The sequence below is a fragment of the Mytilus galloprovincialis genome, chromosome 1, assembly GCF_965363235.1.
Source record: "Mytilus galloprovincialis chromosome 1, xbMytGall1.hap1.1, whole genome shotgun sequence".
Taxonomy (NCBI): domain Eukaryota; kingdom Metazoa; phylum Mollusca; class Bivalvia; order Mytilida; family Mytilidae; genus Mytilus; species Mytilus galloprovincialis.
The window spans coordinates 81,325,359-81,343,587 of record NC_134838.1 but is presented as its reverse complement, the minus strand read 5'-3'; the positions used below and the strand labels follow the sequence as shown (position 1 = coordinate 81,343,587).

Sequence of the window (18,229 nt, the reverse complement as noted above, 5' to 3'; positions counted from 1 at the left end):
AGCTATAAATAAGAGCCACACAATTTGTTTTATCATATTTTCGCCGCTGCCGGGAAATTCTTCAACTAGTTCCTGTATTAATTGATCTAAATCTTCCCCCGAAATGTTTGAAACGTTAATTTTTGTGAAAATTAACTGTCTCACTTTATCTTAAAAATGCAATTTCGCTTCAAAGATTAAAGATCTATTTCTAAAACGTAATATATTAACCGTATGCTCATTATTGTAGATCCCGTATATTCATTATTGTAGACCCATCGATTAACATTCATAATTTGACAATTTTCCATCAATATTTAGTGTGATTTTTTTTTATCTTAAATCGAGGAACAAACATGTCAAGATTTTTCTCTTTTTAAATAACTTAGGATTTGATCCGGGTTGATATATCAATTCGCAGAAGCAGATCGGAATCAGTTATGACGTAGACAGTAATCATTCTATTCGTAATCATGTTCATTGACCATAACGACGATGAAAGCACATCATATAATGACGTTTCGACATCATATAATGAAGTTAACCGAACCACATGATATAAGATTACAAGCACATGATATAAGATTACAAGCACATGATATAATGACACAACCACACCATATAAAGATGTTTGCACATAATATAAGGGAAAATGCACATCATATAAGGATATTTGCACATCATATAAGTATATTTGCACATCACATAAGTACATTTGCACATCATATAAGTATATTTGCACATCATGTAAGTACATTTGTACATCATATAATTATGTATGCACATCATATATGTGTAGTTGCACATCATATAAAGATGTTTGGACATTATATAAAGATGTTTGGACATCACGTAAAGATACTTGCGCATAATATAGGCATAATTGCACGTCATATAAAGGTGTTTGCACATCATATAACGACAGGTGCACATCATATAAAGGTAAATGCACATCATATAATGACAAGTGCACATCATATAAAGGTAAATGCACATCATATAATGACAAATGCACATCATATAAAGGTAAATGAACATCATATAATGAAAAATAGTCAAAACAAGACAGTTTTGGCGTTCCATATGTGTTGGTATATGATGTTTGTATGTTGAAATAAAATACTGTATAAATACATGGGTGTCATTCGGTTTAACGAGAGAAATGATCGTGAAAGAATATCTAACGGCGGTCAAGTATTGAGAGACGATCGTGAAAGCTCTGGTAACGGATCGTGAAAGACATTTCATGTAAATTCTAGTTCAGAAAATTGCTTAAATTTTAAAACGCGGAACAAATCCGAACAAAAAATTATGTCTGTCAAAATGGTTTAACTTCCTCATCATAACTGTGAAATAAGATAACGAAAATATGCAGTACTTTATGAAAAAACACAAAAGGCGCAATGCGTGTCTATGAAATTGATTACAAATAACACGCTTTATGTATCTATAATGGTCATATTTCAGTTTATTATGATATATTTGAAATTTAATCTTTGGTGTATCTGATTGTACAGTAAAATTAAAGTATGTTCTTCCCTTAAAAGCATTAATTTGTATATGAAAACCTTGAATTTGTTGAATTTCCATCAAACTTGAGCGTGAATGATCAGGCAACGCATTATTTTGATCGTGAAAGATAATGCGTGACCAGACTTAATACTAGTAATCAGAAATCTGTATTTCTTTTACCATTTGATAAACCTGGAACTGGTTGAAGCCTGTAACTATTTTGATAAGGATGAACATTAAAACTATTATTTTTTTCTATTCAACACTTTACCTCGAAAGTAAAAAAAAAAAAAAAAAAATCTAAAAACGTGTCTTAATAAGTGTGAAAGATTCAGCTCTTAGAATCGGTCAAGTACAATTCAGGCAGACCGACACTATTTAGCCAATAATAAGGATATGCAACGTTTAAACCAAAATGATATCCATCAAACAAAAAATTACAGCAAAACAGCATCTTTCATGAGTAATTTGAGATTGAACGATAACCAACATTGTGTGCAACAGTACTTTCTTAAGTTCTTTGTATAAAACGCAGATGTGGATTGATTTAACTTTATACTACAGACTATAGAATACCAGAGCGCAAATGCTGTAATGTTTCGATCGCTTTACTTGGGATAGTATATTTGTTGAACGTCTATAATATCAAGGGTTTTACTAGAAGTGTCAAATGCGCTTAAGATTGTCAATGGTTCATAAAAAGAGTTCAAGGTCAGTATACAATGCCATACAGATATCTACAAATATCCTGTACACCAAATAAATGTGTTCCGATTCTTACAGTGCCTTAGAAACTGACAAATGTAAAAGTTATGCTTGGCCAATTAATTCAGAACATAAGGTCAAAAGTATATGAACCCTGATCGACAGCCAGACATAGACATCTTCCTATCATGCAATATATCAAATACAATTGAAGACATCATGGTCATATATGAAACATGCGGACAGACATGCATGTACACCATACACGGAATACCTTGGCGCTATAGCATACAGGTACATATCCAAAAGGCTAAACAACATAAAATGAACATGATGCATGAAAATGAGTTAGATGTTATTTGAAACCTTGCAGAAGTCGAAAATGTACACCTTACAATCATAACAACAGACAGTTATCCTAAAACTTAACGAATCTGCGATACGGACTTGACCACAAAATGAATCTTCATCCATGAAATGAGGCAAATTCGGGGTCAGGTGAATCCTGTCTGACGGAAATGTAGTTTATAGGATCCAATATACAAAATGTGGGTATATCCTATAACTCGTGTTAAGTGAGTACTTCACATGACAATAAAAAGCTTCATCCTACAATCATCCAACTATTTTACATTTCATTTTCTGAAAATATTAATACTTTGAAATGCTTAAACCTATTGAGGATGTTGACCTATCTAGCTTTTCTCAATACCAATAACAAATATTAATTATGATATAATTGAAGAATAATTTGAACATCTTCGTAGCATCAGATCTTTCACGATCCTTTTCACGATCTTCAAAAATGCGGTACGTGATCTTTCACGATCCGAAAAATCAATTTTTGTGTAAATAATTCTTTATTTACCAAGTTTCGGATTATGATTATACAAAATAACTATGAGAACCATTTGATTAATTCAAATAGAATGCCCTTATTAGGATGAAAGTAGTTTTTCTAGTCGAATTTGTGAAAAAAATCATGTTTGTTTACATGTTTTATGTCATTGAAATGTCGAGAAGCAATCTGCCTTTTGTTGTTTTGTAATAACTATGTACTTTTAAAACTTGATATTCTCACATACTGATCATAATGTTGAACCATTTTGACAGACAGTTTTACTTTGTCGTTAATTTCTCTGTGTAATTAATTGAATTAAAATATTTATTGACCTTTCATATGTCTTCTCGATTAAATGTCTTTCACGATCCGTTACTAGAACTTTCACGATCGTCTCTCAATACTTGACCGCCGTTAGATATTCTTTCACGATCATTTCTCTCGTTAAACCGAATGACACCCGTGAAATAGAACACGAAAGGAAATTATTATTTTTATTCTATTTATTTTAAGATATTTATAATGGTTAAAAATTTTCTCGTATATTTATATTGATATGTTTTTGTTTATTTTCTTGCTCATAGCCAAGAACTGTATTTCCTGAGAAATGTACATGCACGGTGAATCAGATTTTCAAGAAATGAAAGTGTATTTTAACATAAAAATGCATGTTTGAACACTTGTTTTCGCACATGATGCAATTTAGCGCTATATATAGACGACTTCATTATTTTACAGGTGTTCCGATTCAAATAGGCATATCCAAGTTATTGAATATAAACTCAGTTATCTATTTTATTCACTCTGTACAAAAAGTCGTACATTGTAAGTGATGCTGAGTTGTTATCAATATGAATACGTTATACTATACCCTTTACGTAATCCCTTTTGCCGACCTGGTCATGACGTAAAAAGAACGTGATATTCTCTAAACACGTTTCATCGGTTTTCATGTCTCCGTTCTGACCGGACTTGGCTGCGAAAAATAATCTGGCACGGTGAACGGACGCTCCATTAAACCAAAGATTTTACTGCCGGTCGAGAGAAAGGCAGTGATGATTGATATCTAATACCATGTCATCCTAAAGGGGGGAATCAACAAATTAGTATCCCTATGTTACAGCTGAACTTTTATTATATTGCGTATGTCTTAAGACATGGAAAGATGTCTTGAGACATGGCAAAATGTTTTGAGACATAGTAAAATGTCTTGAGACATGGCAGAATGTCTTGAGACATAGCAGAATGTCTTGAGACATGGAAAGATGTCTTGAGACATGGCAAAATGTTTTGAGACATGGCAAAATGTTTTGAGACATGGCAGAATGTCTTGAGACATAGCAAAATGTCTTGAGACATGACAGAATGTCTTGAGACAGGGAAAAATGTCTTGAGACATTGAAAAATGTCTTAAGACGTTTTGTTTTAGTTCATCATATAATTGCATTTTCTTCATGGTTGATTATAGATACACCATTGACAATGGCCATGTCTTGAGACATATAGTTAATATACTAAGATATTAAGTTAAACTGTAAAAGTATTTGCAATGGGGATGTCTATTTGTTTCCAATGGTTACAGCATTCACAAACATATTAAAAGGGTTTCTGATTGAATTCAGATGTTCAAGTGGTGAAGCTTTGTTTGACAAACAGATTAACAGCTCATGCAATAAACGGATACGACAAAACTAGCATGGTACCCACAGCACATACTTATATGGCTAATGTGGAGATTGTGGTTGTGCGAAAAATAAAATGTAGATGGTGTATAAATTATCGTTAATTAACGACTCTATGATATGAAACATACAGACTATACCTTGGAAGCAGTACGTAAACAAAACAAAGTATTTATGAATATGATATATCTCCCCAAAAGAGGCGTGGTTTGTCAAACAGCTGTATTTACAGGTGCAATCTTTAGATAGAAGGTAAAAGATTGATACATTGTAGATGTCTACGGACTGTTTTTTATTGGTATGTCATATTTGTATTTTGAAGAAAACTAAGTCTTAAACAAATGTTTTCCTTGAGACAGAAAATAAATATCTTGATATTTTTTGATGTTCAAGAGCTTGTTGTGCTGGTATATGATATTTGTATGTTGAAATTAAATACTGTATAAATAGAACACGAAAGGAAATTATTATTATTATTCTATTTATTTTAAGATATTTATAATGGTTAAAAATTGTCTCGTATATTTATATTGATATGTTTTTGTTCATTTTCTTACTCATAGCCAAGAACTGTATTTCCTGAGAAGTGTACATGCACGGTGAATCAGATTTTCAAGAAATGTAAGTGTATTTTAACATAAAAATGCATGTTTGAACACTTGTTTTCGCACATGATGCAATTTAGCGCTATATATAGACGACTTCATTATTTTACAGGTGTTCCGATTCAAATAGGCATATCCAAGTTATTGAATATAAACTCAGTTATCTATTTTATTCATTCTGTACAAAAAGTCGTACATTGTAAGTGATGTTGAGTTTTTATCAATATGCATACGTTATACTATACCCTTTACGTAATCCCTTTTGCCGGCCTGGTCATGACGTAAAAAGAACGTGATATTCTCTAAACACGTTTCATCGGTTTTCATGTCTCCGTTCTGACCGGATTTGGCTGCGAAAAATAATCCGGCACGGCGAACGGACGCTCTATTAAACCAAAGATTTTACTGCCGGTCGAGAGAAAGGCAGTGATGATTGATATCTAATACCATGTCATCCTAAAGGGGGGAATCAACAAATTAGTATCCCTATGTTACAGCTGAACTTTTATTATATTGCGTATGTCTTAAGACATGGAAAGATGTCTTGAGACATGGCAAAATGTTTTGAGACATGGCAAAATGTCTTGAGACATGGCAGAATGTCTTGAGACATAGCAGAATGTCTTGAGACATGGCAGAATGTCTTGAGACATGGAAAGATGTCTTGAGACATGGCAAAATGTTTTGAGACATGGCAAAATGTCTTGAGACATGGCCGAATGTCTTGAGACATAGCAGAATGTCTTGAGACATGGCAGAATGTCTTGAGACATGGAAAGATGTCTTGAGACATGGCAAAATGTTTTGAGACAAGGCAAAATGTCTTGAGGCACGGCAGAATGTCTTGAGACATAGCAAAATGTCTTGAGACATGGCAGAATGTCTTGAGACAGGGGAAAATGTCTTGAGACAGGGAAAAATGTCTTGAGACATGGAAAAATGTCTTAAGACGTTTTGTTTTAGTTCATCATATAATTGCATTTTCTTCATAGTTGATAACAGATACACCATTGACAATGGCCATGTCTTGAGAAAAATAATCCGGCATGGCGACCGGACGCTCCACTAAACCAACGATTTTACTGCCGGTAGAGAGAAAGTTAGTGATGATTGATATCTAATACCAAGTCATCCTAAAGGGGGAATGAACAAATTAGTAACCCTATGTTACAGCTGAACTTTTATAATATTGCGTATGTCTTGAGACATAGAAAGATGTCTTGAGACATGGCAGAATGTCTTGAGACAGGGCAGAATGTCTTGAGACAGGGAAAAATGTCTTGAGACATGGAAAAATGTCTAAAGACGTTTTATTTAGTTCATCATATAATTGCATTTTCTACATGGTTGATTATAGATACACCATTGATAATGGCCATGTCTTGAGACATATAGTTAATATACTAAGATATTAGTTAAACTGTAAAAGTATTTGCAATGGGGACGTGTATTTGTTTCCAATGGTTACAGCATTCACAAACATATTAAAAGGGTTTCTGATTGAATTCAGATGTTCAAGTGGTGAAGTTTTGTTTGACAAACAGATTAACAGCTCATGCAATAAACGGATACGACAAAACTAGCATGGTACCCACAGCACATACTTATATGGCTAATGTGGAGATTGTTGTTGTGCGAAAAATAAAATGTAAGTGGTGTATAAATTATCGTTAATTAACGACTCTATGATATGAAACATACAGACTATACCTTGGAAGCAGTACGTAAACCAAACAAAGTATTTATGAATATGATATATCTCACCAAAAGAGGCGTGGTTTGTCAAACAGCTGTATTTACAGGTGCAATCTTTAGATAGAAGATAAAAGATTGATACATTGTAGATGTCTACGGACTGTTTTTTATTGGTTTGTCATATTTGTATTTTGAAGAAAGCTAAGTCTTAAACAAATGTTTTCCTTGAGACAGAAAATAAATATCTTGATATTTTGTTGATGTTCAAGAGCTTGTTGTGTTGGTATATGATATTTATATGTTGAAATAAAATACTGTATAAATAGAACACGAAAGGAAATTATTATTATTATTCTATTTATTTTAAGATATTTATAATGGTTAAAAATTGTCTCGTATATTTATATTGATATGTTTTTGTTCATTTTCTTACTCATAGCCAAGAACTGTATTTCCTGAGAAGTGTACATGCACGGTGAATGAGATTTTCTTGAAATGTAAGTATATTTTAACATAAAAACCCATGTTTGAACACTTGTTTTCGCACATGATGCAATTTAGCGCTATATATAGACGACTTTATTATTTTACAGGTGTTCTGATTCAAATAGGCATATCCAAGTTATTGAATATAAACTCAGTTATCTATTTTATTCATTCTGTACAAAAAGTCGTACATTGTAAGTGATGTTGAGTTGTTATCAATATGAATACGTTATACTATACCCTTTACGTAATCCCTTTTGCTGGCCTGGTCATGACGTAAAAAGAACGTGATATTCTCTATACACGTTTCATCGGTTTTTATGTCTCCGTTCTGATCGGACTTGGCTGCGAAAATGTAATCCGGCACGGCGAACAGACGCTCCACTAAACCAACGATTTTACTGCCGGTCGAGAGAAAGGCAGTGATGATTGATATCTAATACCATGTCATCCTAAAGGGGGGAATGAACAAATTAGTAACCCTATGTTACATCTGAACTTTTATAATATTGCGTATGTCTTGAGACATAGAAAGATGTCTTGAGACATGGCAAAATGTCTTGAGACATGGCAGAATGTCTTGAGACAGGGCAAAATGTCTTGAGACATGGAAAAATGTCTTAAGACGTTTTGTTTTAGTTCATCATATAATTGCATTTTCTACATGGTTGATTATAGATACACCATTGATAATGGCCATGTCTTAGACATATTGTTAATATACTAAGATATTAAGTTAAACTGTAAAAGTATTTGCAATGGGGACGTCTATTTGTTTTCAATGGTTACATCATTCACAAACATATTAAAAGGGTTTCTGATTGAATTCAGAAGTTCAAGTGGTGAAGTTTTGTTTGACAAACAGATTAACAGCTTATGCAATAAACGGATACGACAAAACTAGCATGGTACCCACAGCACATACTTATATGGCTAATGTGGAGATTGTCGTTGTGCGAAAAATAAAATGTAGATGGTGTATAAATTATCGTTAATTAACGACTCTATGATATGAAACATACAGACTATACCTTGGAAGCAGTACGTAAACAAAACAAAGTATTTATGAATATGATATATCTCCCCAAAAGAGGCATGGTTTGTCAAACAGCTGTATTTACAGGTGCAATCTTTAGATAGAAAATAAAAGATTGATACATTGTAGATGTCTACGGACTGTTTTTTATTGGTATGTCATATTTGTATTTTGAAGAAAACTAAGTCTTAAACAAATGTTTTCCTTGAGACAGAAAATAAATATCTTGATATTTTTTGATGTTCAAGAGCTTGTTGTGTTGGTATATGATATTTGTATGTTGAAATAAAATACTGTATAAATAGAACACGGAAGGAAATTATTATTATTATTCTATTTATTTTAAGATATTTATAATGGTTAAAAAATGTCTCGTATATTTATATTGATATATTTTTGTTTATATTCTTACTAATAGCCAAGACCTGTATTTCCTGAGAAATATATATGCACGGTGAATCAGATTTTCAAGAAATGTAAGTATATTTTAACATAAAAATGCATGTTTGAACACTTGTTTTCGCACATGATGCAATTTAGCGCTATATATAGACGACTTTATTATTTTACAGGTGTTCCGATTCAAAAAGGCATATACAAGATATTGAATATAAACTCAGTTATCTATTTTATTCATTCTGTACAAAAAGTCATACATTGTAAGAGATGTTGAGTTGTTATCAATATGCATACGTTATACTATACCCTTTACGTAATCCCTTTTGCCGGCCTGGTCATATCTCCGTTCTGACTGGACTTGGCTGCGAAAATGTAATCCTGCCGGCGAACGGACGCTCCACTAAACCAAAAATTTTGCTGCCGGTCGAGAGAAAGGCAGTGATGATTGATATCTAATACCATGTCATCCTAAAGGGGGGAATGAACAAATTAGTATCCCTATGTCTTGAGACAAGGAAAATGTCTTAAGACGTTTTGTTTTAGTTCATCATATCAATGCATTTTTCTACATGGTTGATTACAGATACACCATTGACAATGGCTATGTCTGGAGACATATAGTTAATATACTAAGATATTAAGTTAAACTGTTGAAGTATTTGCAATGGGGACGTCTATTTGTTTTGAATGGTTACAGCATTCACAAACATATTAAAAGGTTTTCTGATTGAATTCAAATGTTCAAGTGGTGAAGTTTTGTTTGACAAACAGATGTACAGCTCATGCAATAAACGGATACAATAAAACTAGCATGGTACCAACAGCACATATTTATATGACGAATTTGGAGATTGCCGTTGTGCTAAAAAATAAAATGTATATGGTGTATAAATAATAATTAGTTTACGACTCTATGATAGGTAAGTTACAGATCATACCTTGGCATAAGTACGTAAATAAAACAAAATGTATATGAATATGATGTATCTCCCCAAAAGAGGCATGGTTTGTCAAACAGCTGTATTAAAAGGTGCAATATTTAGACAGAATATAACATATCGATACATTGCAGATGTCTACGGACTGTTTTTTTTTTTATATTGTTATGTCATATTTGTATTTTGAAGAAATCTAAGTCTTAATTATTATTATTATTATTATTATTTAGTTTTTGCAGAGCTTGTATAGCGTTTATCTAAATAAACATTGACTCTAAGCGCTTTACAATGCATAAAAACAAAGAAGCAAGTACATATAAACAACAAATTTTTCAAATAAAATCAAAATAGAAACCGTAAAACAAAATACAACTCAATATATCAAAATTAAATAGTTATCAAAAGTACCAGGATTATAATTTGATAATAAAAATTATTCATCAAAATAATTTAAAAAAATATAAGGAAATTTTGAAAAAATAAATATTAAAAGAAAATCAACAGAAGTGCTTCAATTTAAAAATTGGACTAATAGCTATATTTCTAAAAATTAAGTAAGTATGATAAATGTGTTAAAAAAATTGTAAAGGTAATAAAAATGCAATAAAAAGTTAATGTGATACACTAGAATATATACTGAGATCGAATGAAAGTCTAGTACTGTCCGATAATTAATTATGTGGAAAAGCCTGTCTAAAAAAAAGTTTAATTGTTTTTCTTGAAAGCATTCACAGAATCAGTGTTTTGCAGTTCTTTCGGCAAGTCATTCTATAAAACGGCGACCGCTCTATCAAACCTTCTCTCTCCGTATGTTTTTGTTCTTATTATTGGTTTGACTAGAAGCATGTTGTTTTCGGACCGAAGAGTTCTTGTTGGCTTGTAAATATTTACTGGTTCTTGAAGGTACACGGGTGCGTCCTGTTTCAGAGCTTTAAACACATAAAGCAACACTTTGTTTTTGCATCGAAATGTTACTGGCAGCCAATGAAGAGATTAAAAAATTGGACTAACGTGTTCGTTTTTCTTCTTTCTTGTTATCAATTTTGCGGCGGTGTTTTAGACACGCTGTAATCGTTGGATTGCATTTGCTAAAAGTCCATATAACAATGCATTCCCATAGTCCAAGAGAGACGTTACTAAAGAGCAAACAAGTGTCGTTGCTGCATTCTCTGTAATGATTGGACGAATCCGACCAATATTTCTGATCAGGTAGAAACATGATTTTGAGCTCGCACTAATCTGTGGGTCCATCCCCAGTGTTTGTCAAAGTAAACACCAAGGTTCTGGACGCATGCTGAATTACTAACGATGTGTTTGCCAAAAGTGAGGTGACATTCTGAGAACTCTTATACTCGGTTTTTCGGTAAGAAAATTATCAGCTCAGTTTTATCTTCATTCAATTTAAGCTTGTTTGAGCACATCCAAGAGCTTATATCTGCGATACAGGTTTCAAGTCGAGCAGATATATTGTTCCTATTGTCAAGCGGCTTAATAATGAGATACACCTGAGTAACATCCGCATATAGATAGCAGTGGTTACACATATTGTGAAGTTTACATATTTCACCTATGGGTTTTGAGAAAATGCAGTTAAATTTCAGTCCGAGAACGGATCCTTGTGGAACACCATACTTCAGATGAATATCGTCCGACTGAACAGAGCCAATTGCGATACGCTGAGTTCTATCAGTAAGATATGATAACAACCAACTTAACAAAATGTTTTGCATTGAGACAGAAAATAAATATCTTGATACTTTGTTGATGTTTAAGAGCTTGTTGTGTTGGTATATAATATTTGTATGTTGAAATAAAATACTGTATAAATAGAATATGTAGAAAAAGACAGGAATTTACCATTGTTATTCAATATATTTTAAGATATTTATAATGGTTTAAAATTGTCTCGTATATTTATATTTATATGTTTTTTGTTTATTTTCTTACTCACAGCCAAGAACTGTATTTCTTGAGAAGTGTACATACACTGTACATAAGATCTTTAAGAAATGTAGGTATATTTTAAATTATAAATGCATGTTTTCAACATTTCTTTTTTCGCACATGATGCAATTTAGACGACTTTATTATTTTACAGGAGTTATTGTCAATATGTATACGCTATACTATGCCCTTAACGTAATCACGTTTACCGGTCTGGTCATGACGTAAAAAGAATGTGATATTTTCTATACACGTTTCATCAGTTTTCCTGTCTCCATTCTGACCGGACTTGGCTGCGAAAATGAAGACCCCGCACGACGAACGGACGCTCGTCTTTAGGTGTAATACCACCAAATCATGGTACGTCACATCCGGTTGTATATGAAAGTAGGTCGAAAAAAATATTCCCTTGAATTTGACAGTTGTAGGTAATTAAGCCTACATTTTATTGCAGTAAAACCATTTCTGTGTCATAAACATGTGTCTTGGGTATTTCAAAACACCATTATTTTTTATTTGGGATTTCTATAGAAAATTTTATAATCTTGAGGTTACATGGTGACTAAACCTTGTACACAGATGAAATAAGGGGATAAATTTGATTGGTTAACTTCCAATGACAGTTATTTTCTTATATGCAATGAAATGTTATGTGAATTTTTTTCTATAGAACTGGAAATGATAAAACTGTACTCATGGCAAGTATTTCTGTAATTGAAACAAAGATAAATTCTGCACATTTTTTTGAAAAGTGCAAATTTAACAAAGACTAATAGGGAAAAATCAATGGTGGTATTACACCTAAACCAAGGTTTTTACTGCCGGTCAAGAGAAAAGCAGTGATGATTGGTATCTTTTACCATCTCATCATAGGGGGGAAACACAAATGAGTATCCCTACTTTACAGCTGAATTTTTATATAATTGCTTATGTATTGAGACATTTAAAAATGTCTTGAGACATGAAAAATGTCTTGAGACATGGGAAAATGTCTTGAGACATGGTTAAATGTCTTAAGACGTTTTGTTTTAGTTAATCATATAAATGCATTTTTCTACATGGTTGATTATAGATACACCATTGACAATGACCATATCTTGAGACATATAGTTAATATACTAAGATATTAAGTTAAACTGTAAAAGTATTTGCAATGGGGCTGTCTATTTGTTTTTCAATGGTTATAGCATTCACAAACATTTTAAAATCGTTTCAGATTGAATTCAAATGTTCAAGTGGTTAAGTTTTGTTTGACAAGCAGATTTACAGCATGCAATTAACGGATACGACAAAACTAGCATGGTAACTACAGCACATATCATATGACTAATTTGAAGATTGTCGTTGTGCAAAAAGTGTAGATGGTGTATAAATTATAATTAATTGACGACTCTATGATATGAAACATACAGATCATACCTTGGAAGCAGTACGTAAACAAAACTAGAGGCTCTCAAGAGCCTGTGTCGCTCACCTTGATCTATGTGCATATTAAACAATGGACACAGATAAATTCATGACAAAATTGTGTTTTGGTGATCATGATGTGTTTGTAGATCTTACTTTACTGGACATTCTTCTTGCTACAGTTATCTCTATCTATAATGAACTTGGCCCAGTAATTACAGTGGAAAATATATTCTACAAATTTACAAAAATTTACAAAAATTTATGAAAACTGTAAAAAAATGACTATAAATGGCAATAACTTCTTAAGGGGTAACTTGACAATTTTGGTCATGTTGACTTATTTGTAGATCTTACTTTGCTGAACATTATTGCTGTTTACAGTTTATATCTATCTATTATTATATTCAAGATAATAACCAAAAACTGCAAAATTTCCTTAAAATTAGTAATTCTGGGGCAGCAACCCAACAACAGGGTGTCTGTTTTGTCTGAAAATTTCAGGGCAGATAGATCTTGACCTGATAAACAATTTATCCCTGTCAGATTTGCTCTAAATACTTTGGTTTCAGAGATATAAGCCAAAATCTACATTTTACCCCTATGTTCTAATTTTAGCCATGGCGGCCATTTTGGTTAGTTGACAGGGTCACGCCACAAATTTTTTAAACTAGATACCCCACTGATGATTGTGGCCAAGTTTGAATTAATTTGTCCCAGTAGTTTCAGAGAAGAATATGTTTGTAAAAGATAACTAAGATTTACGAAAAATGGTTAAAAATTGACTATAAACGGCAATCACATTCTCAAGGGGTCAACTGACCATTTCGGTAATGTCGACCTTTTTGTAAATCTTTCTTTGCTGAACATTATTGCTGTTTACAGTTTATCTCTATCTATAATAATATTCAAGATAATAACCAAAAACAGTAAAATTTCCTTAAAAATGTCAATTTAGGGGCAGCAACCCAACAACGGGTTGTCTGATTCATCTGAAAATTTCAGGAAAGATAGATCTTGACCTGATAAACAATTCTACACCCGTCAGATTTGCCCTCAATGCTTTGGTTTTTGAGTTATAAGCCAAAAACTGCATTTTACCCCTATGTTCTATTTTTAGCCATGGCAGCCATCTTGGTTGGTTGGCCGGGTCACCGGACACATTTTTAAAACAAGTTATCCAAATGATGATTGTGGCCAAGTTTGGTTTGATTTGGCCCAGTAGTTTCAGAGGAGAAGATTTTTGTAAAAGTTAACGACGACGGATGACGGACGACGGACGACAGACGACGGACGACGGACGACGACGACGGACGCCGGACGCCAAGTGATGAAAAAAGCTCACTTGGCCTTTTAGGTCAGGTGAGCTAAAAAAATATCTTTGAGTATGATATATCTCCCCAAAAGAGGCGTGGTTTGTCAAACAGCAGTATTTACAGCTGCATTATTTAGACAGAAAATAAAATATCAATACATTGTAGATGTCTACGGACTGCTTTTTATTGGTATGTCATATTTGTATTTTGAAAAAAAAACTAAGTCTTCAAAAAATGATTTTCCTTTAGACAGAAAATAAATATCTTGATACTTTGTTGATGTTTAAGAGCTTGTTGTGTTGGTAGATAGTATTTGTATGTTGAAATAAAATATTGTATAAATAGAACATGACAGGAAATTATTATTATAATTCTATTTATTTTAAGATATTTATAATGGTTAAAAATTGTCTCGTATATTTGTATTTATATGTTTTTGTTTATTTTGTAACTTATAGCCAAGAACTGTATTTATTGAGAAGTGTACATGCACGGTGAATCAGATCTTCAAGAAAGGTAAGTATATTTTACTTGTTTGGCTTTATAAATATTTGGATATGAGCGTCACTGATGAGTCTTATGTAGACGAAACGCGCGTCTGGCGTACAAAATTATAATCCTGGTACCTTTGATAACTATTAACATATAAATGCATGTTTTGAACGTTTGTTATCGCACATGATGCAATTTAGCGCTATATATAGACGACTTTATTATTTTACAGGTGTTCGGATTCAAATAAGCATATCCAAGTTATTGAATATAAACTCAGTTATCTATTTTATTCATTCTTTACAAAAAGTCGTACATTGTAAGTGATGTTGTGTTGTTATCAATATGCATACGTTATACTATATCCTTTACGTAATCCCTTTTACCGGCTTGCTCATGACGTAAAAAGAACGTGATATTCTCTATACACGTTCCATCGGTTTTCATTTCTCCGTTTTGACTGGACTTTGCTGCGAAAATAAGGATCCCGCACGACGAACGGACGCTCCACTAAACCAAGGATTTTACTACCGGTCGAGAGAACAGCAGTGATGATTGATATATTTTACTATGTCATCTTAGGGGGTATAAAAAAATTAGTATCCCTATGTTACAGCTGAACTTTTATAATATTGCTTATGACTTGAGACATGGAAAGATGTCTTGAGACATGGCAAAATGTTTTGAGACATGGCAAAATGTCTTGAGACATGGCAGAATGTCTTGAGACATGAACAAATGTTTTGAGACCGGACAAAATGTCTTGAGACATGGAAAAATGTCTTAAGACGTTTCGTTTTAGTTAATCATATAAATGCATTTTTCTACATGGTTGATTATAGATACACCATTGACAATGGTCATGTCTTAGACATATTGTTAATATACTAAGATATTAAGTTAAACTGTTAAAATATTTGCAATGGGGCCGTCTATTTGTTTTCAATGGTTACAGCATTCACAAACATATTAAAAGGGTTTCTGATTGTATTCAAATGTTCAAGTGGTGAAGTTTTGTTTGACAAACAGATTTACAGCTCATGCAATAAACGGATACGACAAAACTAGCATGGTACTCACAGCAATTACTTATATGGCTAATTTGGAGATTGTCGATGAGCGAAAAATAAAATGTAGATGGTATATAAATTATCGTTAATTAATGACTCTATGATATGAAACATACAGTTCATACTTTGGAAGCAGAAGGTAAACAAAACAAAATATCTATAATATGATATATCTCCCCAAAAGAGGCGTGGTTTGTCAAACAGCTGTATTAACAGGTGCAATCTTTAGATAGAAAATAAAAGATCGATACATTGTAGATGTCTACGGACTGGTTTTTTTTATTGGTATGTCATATTTGTATTTTGAAGAAAACTAAGTCTTAAAAAAATGTTTTCCTTGAGACAAAAAATAATTATCTTGATACTTTGTTGATGTTTAAGAGCTTGTTGTGTTGGTATATGATATTTGTTTATTTTCTTACTCATAGCCTAGAACTGTATTTCTTGAGAAGTGTACATGCACGGTGAATCAGATTTGCAAGAAAGGTAAGTATATTTTAACATATGAAGGCATGTTTTAAACGTTTGTTTTCACACATGATGCAATGTAGCGCTATATATAGACGACTTTATTAGTTTAGGTGTTCCGATCTAAATAGACATATACAAGATATTGAATATAAACTCAGTTATCTATTTTTATTCATTCTGTACAAAAAGTCGTACATTGTTAGTGATGTTGAATTGTTATCAATATGCATACGTTATACTATACCCTTTACGTTATCCCTTTTATCGGCCTGGTCATGACATAAAAGAAACGTGATATTCTCTATACACGTTTCATCGGTTTTCATGTCTCCGTTCTGACCGGACTTGGCTGCGAAAATGTAATCCCGTACGTCGAACAGACGCTCCACTATACCAAGGATTTTACTGCCGGTCAAGAAAACAGCAGTGATGATTGATATATTTTACTATGTCATCTTAGGGGGTATGAACAAATTAGTATCCCTACGTTACAGCTGAATTTTTATAATATTGCTTATGCCTTGCATTGTTCCATTCGTTCTGTTCATTGATTCGCCTAACGTTTTATTTTGTCAATGTTCCCCTTTTGTGAATTTACCTTGGAAAACTGTATGTTTGTTCATTCTTTTTTTTTTGCATATGTTGCTAACCATAATAATAATAATAAAAAAAAAAAACATGTTTATAAGTTGCACTTTGTAAATACAGCTTTTGCACAAACCTTATCCCTCTTAAGGAGAAATTTAATTAAGTCTTTCCACTTTTCTGTGGAAAGACTTATTGTTTTTGTTCTGATTATTAAGTCTTTCCACTTTTCTGTGGAAAGTCTTATTGTATTTGTTCTGATTATTAGGTCTTTCCACTTTTCTGTGGAAAGTCCTATTGTATTTGTTCTGATTATTATTATTATTAAGTCTTTCCACTTTTCTGTGGAAAGACTTACTTAGTATTGTTTTTCTTCTGATTATTAAGTCTTTCGACTTTTCTGTGGAAAGACTTATTGTTTTTCTTCTGATTATTATTAAGTCTTTTCACTTTTTTGTGAAAAGACTTATTGTATTTGTTCTGATTATTAAGTCTTTCCACTTTTCTGTGGAAAGACTTATTGTTTTTGTTCTGATTATTAAGTCTTTTCACTTTTTTGTGAAAAGACTTATTGTATTTGTTCTGATTATTAAGTCTTTCCACTTTTCTGTGGAAAGACCTATTTTTTTTTCTTCTGATTATTAAGTCTTTTCACTTTTTTTGTGAAAAGACTTATTGTATTTGTTCTGATTATTATTATTATTATTATTATTAGGTCTTTCCACTTTTCTGTGGAAAGCCTATTGTATTTGTTCTGATTATTAAGTCTTTCCACTTTTCTGTGGAAAGACTTATTGTTTTTGTTCTGATTATTATTATTATTATTATTATTATTTTTTTTTTTTTTCCGCCAACTTTTGTTCTTGCGATAAATGTTTGTTTCGCAATATGTCGCTTAGATATTTCTCATATTGTATCGTATAGTTTATGCGCTTTTAAATTTCACCCTGCTAAGCCGAACCATTTTCTTTGTAAGAGTTATCTCCCTTTTCACTGTTTATCATCAAAGCGTATCTCCTTCGTAACAAAAAAAGATAGCGACAAAATTCTTTTTACAAATTGTTCG

At 32.4% G+C, this 18,229-nt stretch overlaps 1 long non-coding RNA gene across 1 annotated transcript; it reads left to right on the top strand.

Moving 5' to 3' along the window:
* Positions 1 to 8,924: 8,924 nt before the first annotated feature.
* LOC143046828 (uncharacterized) lies at positions 8,925 to 15,057 on the top strand. The gene is made up of 3 exons (XR_012969290.1): positions 8,925 to 9,017; positions 11,832 to 11,889; positions 15,004 to 15,057. It is a non-coding gene; the product is annotated as an uncharacterized LOC143046828 (long non-coding RNA).
* The last annotated feature ends 3,172 nt before the right edge of the window (positions 15,058 to 18,229 follow it).